Source organism: Moschus berezovskii, chromosome 4 (assembly GCF_049115385.1).
Source record: "Moschus berezovskii isolate FMDL1 chromosome 4, NW_MosBer_1.0, whole genome shotgun sequence".
Taxonomy (NCBI): Eukaryota; Metazoa; Chordata; class Mammalia; order Artiodactyla; family Moschidae; genus Moschus; species Moschus berezovskii.
Genome location: NC_142463.1, coordinates 38590308 through 38604696, shown reverse-complemented (window position 1 = coordinate 38604696; position 14389 = coordinate 38590308). Strand labels below are relative to the sequence as shown.

The 14389-nt window shown below is 40.3% G+C and overlaps 1 protein-coding gene across 6 annotated transcripts in view; it reads right to left on the bottom strand.

The window, feature by feature from the left end:
- Positions 1–14152, bottom strand: part of ATG4C (autophagy related 4C cysteine peptidase) — a 103203-nt gene extending 89051 nt beyond the window's left edge. For 4 of the 6 annotated variants that reach the window (XR_016037189.1, XR_016037192.1, XM_055402075.2 and 1 more), the window contains exon 1: positions 13996–14145. The gene's annotated coding sequence lies outside the window, so the exon portion shown is untranslated. Of the gene's footprint in view, positions 1–13995 lie in introns of all 6 variants that reach the window. The other 2 variants (XR_016037190.1, XR_016037191.1) reach the window with 2 other exon arrangements.
- Positions 14153–14389: the final 237 nt, after the last annotated feature.

The following is a 14389-nucleotide window of genomic DNA, read 5'->3' as shown; positions in this document are numbered from 1 at the left end:
GTACATCATGCGAAATGCCAGGCTGGAGGAAGCACAAACTGGAATCAAGATTGCCAGGAGAAATATCAATAACCTCAGATATGCAGATGACACCCCCTTATGGCAGAAAGTGAAAAGGAACTAAAAAGCCTCTTGATGAAAGTGAAAGAGAGTGAAAAAGCTGACCTAAAACCCAACATTCAAAAAACTATTATCATGGCATCCAGTCCCATCACTTCATGGCAAATAGATAGGGATAAAGTGGAAACAGTGACAGACTTTATTTCCTTGGGCTCCAAAATCACTGCAGATGGTGACAGCAACCATGAAATTAAAAGTTGCTTGCTCCTTGGAAGAAAAGCCATGACAAACCTAGACAGCATATTAAAAAGCAGAGACATTACTTTGCCAACAAAAGTCCATCTAGTCAAAGCTACGGTTTCTCTGGTAATCATGTATGGATGTGAGAGCTGGACAATAAAGAAGGTTGAGCACTGAAGAATTGATGCTTTCTAACTGTGGTGTTGGAGAAGACTCTTGAGAGTCCCTTGGACTGCAAGGAGATCAAACCAATCCTAAAGGAAATCAATTCTGAATATTCATCAGAAGGACTGATGCTGAAGCTGAAACTCCAATACTCTGGCCACCTGATACAAAGAGCCAACTCCTTAGAAAAGAACCTGATGCTGGGAAAGATTGAAGGCAGGAGGAGAAGGGGATGACAGAGGACGAGATGGTTGGATGGCATCACCGACTCAATGGACATGAGTTGAGAAAGCTCTGGGAGATGGTGAAGGACAGGGAAGCCTGGCATGCTGCAGTCCATGGGTCAAAAAGAGTCGAACACAACTGAGTGACTGAACGACAACAATTGTATCAAGTGCCAGTAGGCAAAAGCTTTCACCTGTTGCAGCACGGAGTATTACTTGTTCCCAGACTATAAAGTCATCATGATAACCAACCTAGATGGTTAAAGACTACAATAAGAACTTTTAATGTTATCTGGGCCATCTATGGGGTTGCAAAGAGTTGGACACGACTGAAGCAACTTAGAAGCAGCAGCAGCAGGGCTGTCTTAAGCATCCCTTGATCTTACCTCTAAGAAGAACATAATATTGACTATGGTTTGATTTGTTGTTGTTCAGGCGCTAAGTTGTATCTGACTCTTTCGACCAGATGGACTGCAGTGCGCCAGGCTTCCCTGTCCCTCACTATCGCCAGGAGTTTGCTCAGATTCATGTCCATTGAGTCCGTGATGCTATCTAACCATCTCATCCTCTGCTACTCTCTTCTCCTTTTCCCTTATGTCAGTACCTCAGTAACCTCTGATGACACCAAAATAACTATGAATGCCTGCAGCCTCTATACTTAAAAATGCAATTTTGCAAGCTATTAAGTACACAGCCTACATATAAGAAATAATATACGAGGTCGTCATTTAATCAACAAAATAAACTTAACCTCTATAAAAACTCAAGGATGTCAGAATCTTAGGATTAAAGGGGAACTTAAAGCATCTAGGAACTATTAAGTAGTAATATTAATAGTCTTGGCCATTTTCCCACCCAATACACTCCAATCTACCAGTAGCTTCTCCTAATCCTTTCTTCCACTGCTTGGGTGGGAGCAGCAATGAAAGAAAATGTGTAAGTTAAAAAAAAAAAAAAATCACTCTTCTCCCAGGAATCTGATCTGCTCTCTGGTTTGGACTTATTAATCACTAATCAGGTTCATCCACTCATACAGCAGCACAACTTCCTTTACAACAACCTTGCCAAGTGCATTCAACCAGTCTCTGAGTGAACACTCCTAAGACAGAGAACTCAGTATATAACGAGCTTTGTACTGAGCTGAATATACAGCTATAAGTTTAAAAGTTTGATAATATTTTAAACTATCTATTCTCTACTTACATAATGAGTCCCTTGGACAGCAAGGAGATTAAACCAATCAATCCTAAAGGAAATCAATCCTGAACATTCACTGGATTGACTGATACTAAAGCTGAAGCTCCAATACTTTGGCAACCTGATGCCAAGAGCCAATTCACTGGAAAAATCCTGATGCTGGGAATGATTGAGAACAGGAGGAGAAGGGGACAACAGAGGATGAGATGGTTGGATGGCATCACTGACTCATGGACATGAGTTTGAGCAAGTTCCGGAAGATAATGAAGGACAGGGAAGCCTGGCGTGCTGGAGTTCATGGAGTCGGAGACAACTTAGTGACTGAACAACAACAACAATTCTAAACACCTACACTTGCTTGAAAAACATATAAACCAAAATTCTCTGTCCTGATCACTTCCACTAACAGTTCCTGGCTGTGTTTTCTGAAATCAATCCCTGTTCCATTTGATAGTCCACCGGAAAGTTTAAGACAAACTTCTTGGGCTCCCCTCATGGTCAAGTGGTTAAGAATCAGCCTGCCAATGCAGAGGACGTGGGTTCGAACTCTGCTCTGGGGAGATCCCACATGCTGGGGGGCAACTAAGCCCCTGCACCACAACTGCTGAGCGTGTGTTCTAGAGCCCGAATGCCATGACTACTGAAACCGGTGCACCCAGACCCTCTGCTGCGCAACGAGACAGGCCACCAAGTGAGAAGCCGGTGAAACACAACTGCAGAAAGTTCTCTCCACAACTAGAGAAGGCCCAGTGCAGCCAAAAATAAATCTTAAAAAAAAAAAAAGACTTCTTGTTCCTCGCCCCACCCCATCATCTCTTCACTTTCAATATTCTTCATTCCTTCAGTTAGTCAGAGGATTGTTATATGAGTGGTAACACGTGCCTCAATCAGGGTGCCGGTAAGGGGATAAGCAATGAGGAGATATAAGCAAGAAACTGAGATGGCAGAATGAGCAACATCGTATATGAATATTTATATGCACATACAGGAGAGAGACTAAAGTGACTGAGGTTTCAGGTCTGATGTCTAAAAGGATAATGATACTAAAACAGAAAAGGGGAACCCAGGGATAAAAAGCTAAAGAAAGATGGGGGATTCAGTGTGAGACACAGTGATTCTGAGATTTGTAACAAACAAATTTGGATAAGATCTCCTCTAAGTCCCATTCCACTAGATTCTTTTGACAAGGAAAAGGTGCAACCATATTACTGAAACTAGAAATTACATATCGTATAAACACAAAGCATCATATCTATTCATTCATCCAGTACTGCAGTGCTTACTTCTGTAAGGCACTATAGGAAATACAATAAGCCACAAAACCCAGTTCCTGTCCCCATTAACCCTGCATTTTAATAAGCAAGATGTTTATAACTAATCAGAACTCAAGACTGAATATGGCTATGTCTCACATTAGAAATATAAAATGCTCAATTATTAAGAGAAATATTTTTTCCCTTTCCAGTGAGAATATTCACACATAAAAAGGCATTCTTTAAATACGAAGAACAAGGACATACAAATAACAACTTTCTATTCTGGGTGTAAATACAGGAAAACACTAGCCATAGTTTTTAGGAGTGAGTTAAAGTACCCTGAACAATTGTATCTATTGTTAAAGATTAATGCTTGAATTGTATTATCAGTCAAAAGAAGAGCATTGTTTAAAATGTTCACAAACACAATTGTTCTGGCTTACAACTAGAATTGTTTGATGTCATTTTTCCCAACATTTTTAATTTTAAATAATAAAAAAATTATACCAGTTTGAAAATAGAGCTATGAGCTTAAAGCCTTATAAAGATAAAAGCTACATATTCTCTAACTGTTCTAGAGTTTCCTATTACTATATATTATGATATCATTTTAAATTATTACGTCTACTTTAGTAATTTTACAGATAACCAATTTTACAGGAAGTCTATTAAAAAGTAGTTTAGTAGGAACTTAACTATATTTTAAATTGATAACATAATCACAGAAAATAATTCAAATAACTCTGAACATCTACTTTGACTGTACATCTTTAGAGGGATAAATTCCAAGGACATAAACTGGCCAAGAAATCTTTACTTGGTAAATTTGTTGTATGAGGGAGTATCAGTAGAGTAATTCCAAAACTATCATATGTGTGTGTGGTGTGTGTGTACTCGTGCGTGCATGCTTAGTCTCTCAGGCATGTCTGACTTTGCGACCCCATGGACTGTAGCCTGCCAGAGTCCTCTGTCAATGCAATTCTCCAGGGCAAGAATACTGGAGTGGGTTGCCATGCCTTCCTCCAGGCATACCTGTGTGTAAGACAGAGTAAATATAAATGAGTAAATATATTAATATGGCTGAGAATCAGAATTCTCCCTGTAGGAAAAGGGAGACACAAATATAAACTGAGTGAAGGTAAAGTTGAATGAACTCTGTGGTTTTGAACTTGAAGGTATCCTATAAAATCATGACTTCTTTTAATACGCGCGTGTGTGTGTGTGTCCATTTAAAGGGCCCAAAAGCGATGATACTCCAGTAGTAACGAGTTTTTTCAATGCCCAAATTTTGGTTTCTAAGTACCATTTTCCACTAACACAAGGGTGCTGGTGATAAAAGAGGGCGGTAAAAGTTTTGATTCCAAGCCTCAAGCAGAGAATAGATAAGGTAAGCCTGCAACACTTAGCGTACAAAAAAGGAAGAAGGTGCCCAATACTAAGACGGACAGATACAAAGGTCATAGGAACTACTTTAAAGGGACTAAAATTTGAGATAACTCAATCATCAAAAGAGAATAAGGCTAACACGGGCTTCCCTGGTGGCTCAGTGGTAAGAAACTGCCTGTCAATGCAGAAGACATGGGTTCAATCCCTGATCCAGGGTGATTCAACATGCTGCGAGTAACTAGGCCTGTGCACCCCAACTATTGAGCCTGTACTCTAGAACCCAGGAGCTGCAATTACTGAAACCTGTATACCCTAGGGCCCATGCTCCACAACAAGAGAAGCCACTGCAATGAGAAGCCCACTTGGCAAACTACAGAAAAGCCCGCGCAGCAGTGAAGACCCAAAAAGCCATAAACAACCTAACTAATTAATGTAATTATTTTTTAAAAGAATAATGGTAACAGATCATCACACTGGATAAATTTTGTAAAAAGGAATTGTTGGGTACACAGTGAAACTAAAAAGAAAAGGAGAAGGAATATATCTTCTTCAGAGAGATAGTCAACCAACATATGTAGATGGAATGAGAGAACTGCTGCTGCTGCTGCTGCTAAGTCACTTCAGTCGTGTCCGACTCTGTGTGACCCCATAGACGGAAGCCCGCCAGGCTCCCCTGCCCCTGGGATTCTCCAGGCAAGAACACTGGAGTGGGTTGCCATTTCCTTCTCCAACGTGTGAAAGTGAAAAGTGAAAGTGAAGTCGCTCAGTCATGTCCGACCCTTAGCGACCCCAGGGACTGCAGCCTACCAGGCTCCTCCATCCATGGGATTTTCCAGGAAAGAGTACTGGAGTGGCTTGCCATTGCCTTCTCCGAATGAGAGAACTGGAAATCCATTATTTGCAAACCACCAGTGCCATGGTTGATTCAGAAAAGGATCATCTATGGTTACTAAAACCTTATAGAAAAAAATTAATAGAAAACAGAATATCCAATGATAAAGTAACACCTCCAGAGATTAATTATTAAATACAAAACAGAAAAGATACCTTTAGAATGTAGGAATCTGTCTAACCTAAGTGGTTAACCTTAACATCACCAATAACTTACAAATTATCATTATATTACTCTTGATGTAATCAAACGAAAGTTTACAATAACTACCATATAATAACAATCTTAGGGGAAAAAAGCACATAGCCTGAAACTGTGAGGAAACAATCAAATCCATTTTGTGAGACATTCTACATACAACTGGCCGGGACTTTTCAAAACTGTCGAAGTCCTGAAAGACCAAAAAAAGAAAAAGGAAGGAAGACAGGAGGAAAAAGATGAGGACTGTTCTAGATAAAAGAGAACAGAAAGATGTGACAACTAAATATAGTTTATAATCTCCTCTTAAATTTAATATTTTTTTCCTGAAAAGTTATAAAGGAAATTACTGGAACATTTGGGTAAATTTGAATTTTTTTCATATGGCCTGTACATTAGGTAATATTATCAAATCAAAATTAAATTATTTGGGTATGCTAATAGCATTATAGTTATGTTAAGAGGATGTCCTAGATCTTAGGAGATGCATGACAAAATATTTAGGAAGACAGTGTCATGATGTTTCCACTTTACTTCCAAATGGTTCCACAAGAAAAAAAAAAGTGTGCATTTGCGTGTGTGCCTCCAGGTGGCACTAGTGGTAAAGAACCCACCTGCCAATGCAGGCAGACGTAAAAGATGTGAGTTCCATCCTTGGGTTGAGAAGATCCCCTGGAGGAAGAAATGGCAACCCATTCCAGTATTCTTGCCTGGAGAAACCCATGGACAGAGGAGTCTGGTGGACTATATAGCCCATGGGGTGGCAGAGTTGGCTATGACTAAAGTGACTAAGTGCATGTATGTGTGTATGTGTGTGGGCACACATTAGAGAAAAAGTAAATGAGCCATAATGCTAACAAGTGAATCTAGATGAAGGATATATAGGTATTGTATTACTCTTTCAACTTTTTCAACTTTTTTTAATAGGTTTATAACTTTCAAAAGAAAGTAAGTTGGGGGAAAAAAGTAGGATGGAAATTAAATTGACATTAGAGCAGCTGATCAGATTTTATAACATTTAACTACCTCTTCACCCTATCCATAAGACCTAAAAGCCAATAAAAGTCCAGAAAGGTTGGACTAAAATATAAAAGTAATAATTTTAACACATAATAAGCAATTACAAGCCAATCCATCGTTAATTTCCAATTATAGCTGTTGCAGTTGTTATTTAGTTGCTAAGTCATGTCCAGCTCTTTTGCAACCCCATGGACCATAGCCTGCCAGGCTCCTCTGTCCATGGGATTCTTCAGGCAAGAATACTGGAGTGGGTTGCCATTTCCTTCTTCAGGGGATCTTCCCGACTCAGGGATCCAATCTGAGTCTCCTGCATTGGCAAATTCTGGTGAGAATCCTGTGAAAGATGACATGTGCTAACTCATTTAGGATGAGTAATTGTGAATAAACAACAGCTTTCTTGTATTTTCCCCAAATCCAAATACGACTACCAAACAAAATTTTTTACCCAGTTGAGGTCTATAAGTTAAAAGGAACTCTAAAATGAAAACGTTGTACAGAAATCCAGATGATCTCAGACACATCACTATAATAATAATCGTAACAATAATAAAACAAACTCTATACTGAGAATTTTATTAACCTATGCACACATCCCATCTCATTTAATCTTCACAACAACTCTATAAGCCAGGTACCATTGTTATACTCATTTTATAGATTTAAAAACTAACAAAGGCTAAATGCTGCAAGATTATACTGCTACAAAACAGCACCTTGAATCCAGGCAACCTGACTCCAAGCTCAAGCTTTTTGCTCTGTACTCTCTATAGCTTTTTACTATGAAATATAGATTTTAAATAACCAACTGTATTGATCTAATATCTACCAAAAATTACAAAAAAGAGTCATTTCAGAAAAAATCAAAAGCATTCCCTAAAACACATTTATATTTATATATACACCAACTGAATGAAGTTAGAATTTAACCAGATGCCCAATTTATTGCCAAATCCCAAGTGAAAATAAAGATGATATAAAGCTTTATTACTCAGTTATCTATTCATATATATGGTTGAATATGTTACATATAAATGCAAAACAAATGCCAATATTTTTCCAAAGGCCTTCATCTAGAACTTCCTCCCTGCCCACTCAAGAAAAATAATACTAAAAAAACTTATTATAGGTACACTATTCCTCAAATATACTTAAACAATGACATAAAAGGAAAAAAAGAATAATTAAGACATTACCCTTTAACACCAATGTCACAGTGAAAACAAAGCATGTCCCCCTCAAACCCAGTCATCTTACACTGTTTTCTGTTTCATAAATTGTACCACAATCCATCTAGTTACACAAGCCAAAAAATCAAGTGGTGGCCAACAGCACCTTTCTCTCCCTCATTTCTCATACCCAATTAATCACCAAATTCCACACCTAAACATCTCTAAAATCCCTCCACGTTTATTTATCTTCGCCATCACTTTGTCTAAGGTATCGTTTCGGATACGGCCTCTTCTCATCTACACTATCTTCTCTGTAAACAGCTTCTCTTTTGTATAACATCTAGTCTTTTTTCATAAAACTTAACAAACGTTGCATCTTTACCTCTTTTGATGGAATATTTATGTCTGCCTTCCCTCATACATTTTGTGTGGTAGAGATGCTATTTCAGTTCAGTTCAGTTCAGTCGCTCAGTCGTGTCCAACTCTCCGCGACCCCATGAATCACAGCACGCCAGGCCTCCCTGTCCATCACCAACTCCCAGAGTTCACACAAACTCACCTCCATCGAGTCGGTGATGCCATCCAGCCATCTCATTCTCTGTCGTCCCCTTCTCCTCCCGCCCCCAACCTTTCCTGGCATCAGAGTCTTTTCCAGTGAGTCAACTCGTCGCATGAGGTGGCCAAAGTATTGCAGTTTCAGCTTTAGCATCAGTCCTTCCAATGAACACCCAGGATTGATCTCCTTTAGAATGGACTGGTTGGATCTCCTTGCAATCCAAGGGACTCTCAAGAGTCTTCTCCAGCACCACAGTTCAAAAGCATCAATTCTTCGGCGATCAGCTTTCTTCACAGTCCAACTCTCACATCCATACATGACCACGGGAAAAACCATAGCCTTGATTAGACAGACCTTTGTTGGCAAAGTAATGTCTCTGCTTTTTAATATACTATCAAGGTTGGTCATAACTTTCCTTCTACTCATCACCATATCACCCTGGCCTAGAAAAGTGCCTAGTAAACAAATATATATATGCTAAATGATAGAATGCATGTCAAAGATTACAAACTTATTTATAAACAGTCCAAAAAAATTAAGTAGTTATAGGGTTCACGAACCATTATAAGGTGTACCTTATTTCATCATTTCTAGATCACTCATTGTTACATTTCTTTTTTTTTTTATTTTTACATCTTTAACTGCGAAACTGAATACATCTTACAGTCAACAATCTCTGTATGCTTAATTGGCAATTTTTTTCTTTCATAGCAGCTCATAAAATAATGGCACATCTTGGAATAAAATAAACAAGGGGGAAAAAAACCTCATGATTTGATGAAACAGGTAAATCTGGCTCACTCAGTTCAAACCTGGTAGGCTAACCTCCCTTTTCCATTGGCTACTGTGCTACTGCCAGTATTCAATAATTAACAAGGCCTACTGGAAAAAGCAGAGACATTACTTTGCCAACCAAGGTCCGTCTAGTCAAGGCTATGGTTTTTCCAGTGGTCATGTATGGATGTGAGAGTTGGACTGTGAAGAAAGCTGATCGCTGAAGAATTGATGCTTTTGAACTGTGGTGCTGGAGAAGACTCTCGAGAGTCCCTTGGACTGCAAGGAGATCCAACCAGTCCATTCTAAAGGAGATCAATTCTGGGTGTTCATTGGAAGGACTGATGCTGAAGCTGCAGCTCCAATACTTTGGCCACCTCATGCGAAGAGTTGACTCACTGGAAAAGACTCTGATGCTGGGAGGGGTTGGGGGCAGGAGGAGAAGGGAACGACAGAGAATGAGATGGATGGATGGCATCACCAACTCGATGGAGGTGAGTCTGAGTGAACTCTGGGAGTTGGTGATGGACAGGGAGGCCTGGCGTGCTGTGATTCATGGGGTCACAAAGAGTCGGACACGACTGAGCAACTGAACTGAACTGGTTCTTTCACCAACAGCTATCAAATCAATTCCTTTCCTTTAATCCCAGAATAATGATACTATACCTATTTAATTCCATGTTGCCTGCTGAGTTCTTGTCCTAGCTTCACTTATTTAAATATTTGCTTCAAATTCAACCAACACTGTGCACCTATATGCAAAGAAATGAAGATACCAAACAGTCCAGCTATCTGTGCTTTCCACTAATCTTTCTCCTATAATTTACAATTTTGCTCATTTTATGCCTCAAACTGGAACTACTTTCCTCCCAATTTCTATCTACCAAATACCTACTCAATACTTTAGCTCTAGATCATATTTCATCTTCATGAAATATTCCCTAGTTAATCTTTCAACATTAACATTCTAAAACAGATGAAATCTAATGCATATTGGTTGTATTTTCTTTACCATCTGAGCCACAAGGGAAGCCCCCCATATTGGTTGCCTTTTCTGTTTCCTGAAGGCAAGGTTTACATGTCATACATTCTGATTGACTGTAAGCTCCCTAAGAGAAGGGATTTTTGTCCCTTTTGTTCACTGTTAGATTCTCAGCACCTAGAAGAGTATCTGGTACATAATAGATGCTTAGTAAGTATCTACTTGGAGAAGGAAATGGCAACCCACTCCAGTGTTCTTGCCTGGAGAATCCCAGGGATGGGGGAGCCTGGTGGGCTGCCGTCTATGGGGTCACACAGAGTCGGACACGACTGAAGTGACTTAGCAGCAGTAGCAGTAGCAAGTATCTACTGAATGAATGCTCTCTAGTATGCAGTCAAGAAGCAACAGTTAGAACCAGACATGAAACAATGGACTGGTTCAAAATTGGGAAAGGAGTATGTCAAGGCTGTATACTGTCAGCCTGCTTATTTAACCTAAATGCAAACTACAGCCAAAGCTCCATTACTTTGGCCACCTGAAGCAAAGAACTGACTCACTGGAAAAGACCTTGATGCTGGGAAAGATTGAAGGCAGGAGAAGTGGATGACAGAGGATGAGATTGTTGGATGGCCTCACCGACTTGGTGGACATGAGTTTGAGCAAGCTCCAGAAGTTGGTAATGGACTGGGAAATCTGGCGTGCTGCAGTTCATGGGGTCACAAAGAGTCAGACACGACTGAGCAACTGAACTGAACTGAACTGCAGAGTACATCATGAAAATACCGGGCTGAATGACTCATAAGCTAGAATCAGGACTACTGGGAGAAATATCGACAACCTCAGAAACGCAGATGATACCACTTTAATGGCAAAAAGTGAAGAGGAAATAAACAGCCTCTTGACGAGGGTGAAAGAGAATGGACAAACTGGCTTAAAACTCAACATTCAAAAAATGAAGATCATGGCAGCTGGTCCCATCACTTCATGGCAAACAGATGGGGAAAAAAGTGGAAGCAGTGACAGACTATTTTCTTGGGCCCCAGAATCACTGCAGACAGTGAAGCCATGAAATTAAGACACTTGCTCCTTGAAAGAAAAGCCATGACAAACCTACACAGGGTATTAAAAAGCAGAGATATCACTTTGCCAACAAAGGTCCATATAGTCAAAGCTATGGTTTTTCCAGTAGTCAGGAATGTGCTGCTGCTGCTGCTAAGTAGCTTCAGTTGTGTCCGACTCTGTGCGACCCCCTATACGGCAGCCCACTAGGCTCCTCTGTCCCTGGGATTCTCCAGGCAAGATACTGGAGTGGGTTGCCATTTCTTTCTCCAATGCGTGAAAGTGAAAAGTGAACGTGAAGTCGCTCAGTCGTGCCCAACTCTTAGCGGCCCCATGACTGCAGCCTACCAGGCTCCTCTGTCCGTGGGATTTTCCAGGCAAGAGTATTGGAATGGGGTGCCATTGCCTTCTCCGTATAAATGTAAGAGTTGGACAATAAAGAAGGCTGAGCACTGAAGAACTGATGCCTTCGAACTGTGGTGCTGGAGAAGATTCTTGAGAATCCCTTGGACTGCAAGGAGATCCAACTAGTCAATCCTAAAGGAAATCAACCCTGAATATTAATTGGAAGGACTGATGCTAAAGCTGAATTTCCAATACTTTGCCCACCTGACCGGAAAAGCCGACTCACTGGAAAAGACCCTGAGGCTGGGAAAGATTGAAGACTAAAACAGAAGAGGACGACAGAGGATAAGATGGTTGGATGGCAATCCCGACTCACTGGACATGAGTTTGAGTGAACTCCAGGAGACAGGGAAGGGTGGGGAAGCCTGGCATGTTGCAGGCCATGTGGACACAGAGGTGGATACGACTTGGCCACTGAACAACAACAATAATATACTCCAGGGTATAGAACAAATCTTTGCAGTAAGAGGGAAGAGTCAAAAGGAACTGGACTAAATGACTTGAACTCCTTGAGCTTCAGTTTATTCATCTGTTAAATGTAAATAATACTCAATAGCACTCTGAGTTGTTACAATGATTCAATGCAATAATGCTTTAAAGCATCTAGTACAGAGCTCAGGACAAGAGGATGCTCTCAGTAAATGTTTTGATGATAGTGCGACAACAGTTAAACAGTAAGAAGCGTTCAATAAATGCCTATTAAATGAATAAAATCTCAGGAAAAATATAAAAAGTTTGAGCAATGTCTAACCTCATCATTTATCCAATAAAGAATTCATGAGTGAATTAATTCTGAAATATTATATGTACATTCACCCTCAATCTTAAGCAAGGTTGAAACCATTTCTCATTAATTAGGAATAATCCCACCAATTAGACAGTGTACAAGTATTAATATTTTTACTTTACTGACACACAGAGATTATATTTGATACCTGAACAATAATTTTACTATTCAGTTCAGTTCAGTCGCTCAATCTAAAATACTGAGAATAAAAGAAAGCTGCAAAGTTACTGAAGTTACATGGTCCCCAGAAAGCCAGGAAGTACAAAAGTTTCTGTCTACACAACACTAGTAATAAATTATATAAAGCAGTTTTACCAGCTCTATCAAAATATATAGAAATATGTGATAAACAACCACAACAAATAAACTCTTCAATATATTTGTATTCCATTTTACAGGAAAAAAAAGAGAATCAGTTAAAATGGGTTTTAAACTCTTTTTACAAACCTATAATATTTCTTATATTGGCTACTTTTTAACTTTAAACAGTTCCCAGAATTTTACAGTGAGATTATGAATTCAACATAGCATCAGATTACTGGACTAATTAGAAACTCTCCCTTGTTCAGGGAAGACACTTTATCACTTTATAAATTGGTATATACACAAACTTTTCCTTTCAAAGCTTTTCCAATCCCTCTGGGTACTTTCAATGACTCACAATCTAATCACCAATCATAAACAACAAAGGAGGAAAGAGCTATTGTGTCTATCTACTATTAACTGTGTCTATCTGCTATTAATTGACATAAAATCACTACAAAAATTCCACTGGGGACATATGTCTTGAGTAGGAAAAGAGAAAAAGATCCCATCTAAGTATTCCAGATACAAGGAGCTCTAGGAGGAGGTATTCTCCTCTAACCATGGGGTAGCAGTAACCCCTTGTGGGAAAATAATCAATACAAACCGAAAACGTAAGCCAAAGAGATCTTAAGTGTAAACTCCATAGAGTCACGTTTAGCTGATCGTTGACGTCTCTCGTATTCACCAGTCATCATAACAATGTATTTGAACCTCTAACCTAAAAAGCCCTGAGATGTGGATGGAGGTGGAAGGGTTGAGGATGAGTAGGAATCAAACAGAGTGAGTAAACTGTTAAGGTCTGGATGGAAAAGCATTAAGATACTCAGGCAAATGTATTAAGTGTCTGAAGCAGTAACAAAGGCCTAAAAAGGGATAAAGGAGTGAGGAATGAGAAGATTAAGATCTTGAGGATCTGATTTGGGTTTTTTTTTTTTTCTTCTTTTTTTTTTTATCGGAGAGGAATAGGGAAGGAGCTAAATAGATACAAGAACTGAGGAGAAAAGAGATCATGCCTGAATCACCTAAGAAAACCCTCTAGAGGAGGGGGAACAGCTGCCCACAGGAAGGCTTACGGTTAGTTAGCTCTGGAGCCCAGGAAGGGCAAGGAGTCAGAAAAATGATACCAGAAAGGAGAGATGAGCGTGACGCCAAAACCCTCAGAGAGCCGAAAAGGTTGGCCACAGGGTTTCCATTGACGGCAAGATTCCCCCCGCCCCGCTTCCTCAAGGAACCCGATCTTTCGAGGGGACCAGAGACACTAAGTCCCAACCTTCTCCTGAAGCTAGCAGGGTCAGAAGAACCTCAAGTCGCTCCCTCACCAAAAAGAGAACTGGAGAAGTGTAAACAATCTGCAGGAGCCACCAACCGGGAAATGTTCCAGCTCCAGCAGCAGCAGCCGCCCCAAAAGGAGCCCGCTTACGAGCCGACTCTCCGACCTCAGCGCCGCAGCCACAGCACCGCGAGCTTGCCGGCCACCGTAGTCAGGGAAACGCCCCCACCCCTCCCGCTTCAAACCTAGCAGGTCAGCCACTTCCGGGCATTAAAGCCTATTGATTGGCGGCCGCAGTAGCCAGACCAATGGCAACATCCTGATGCTGGGAAAGATTGAAGGCGGGAGGAGAAGGGGACGACAGAGGAGGAGATGGTGGGATGGCATCACCGGCTCAATGGACATGAGTTTGAGTGAACTCCGGGAGTTGGTGATGGACAGGG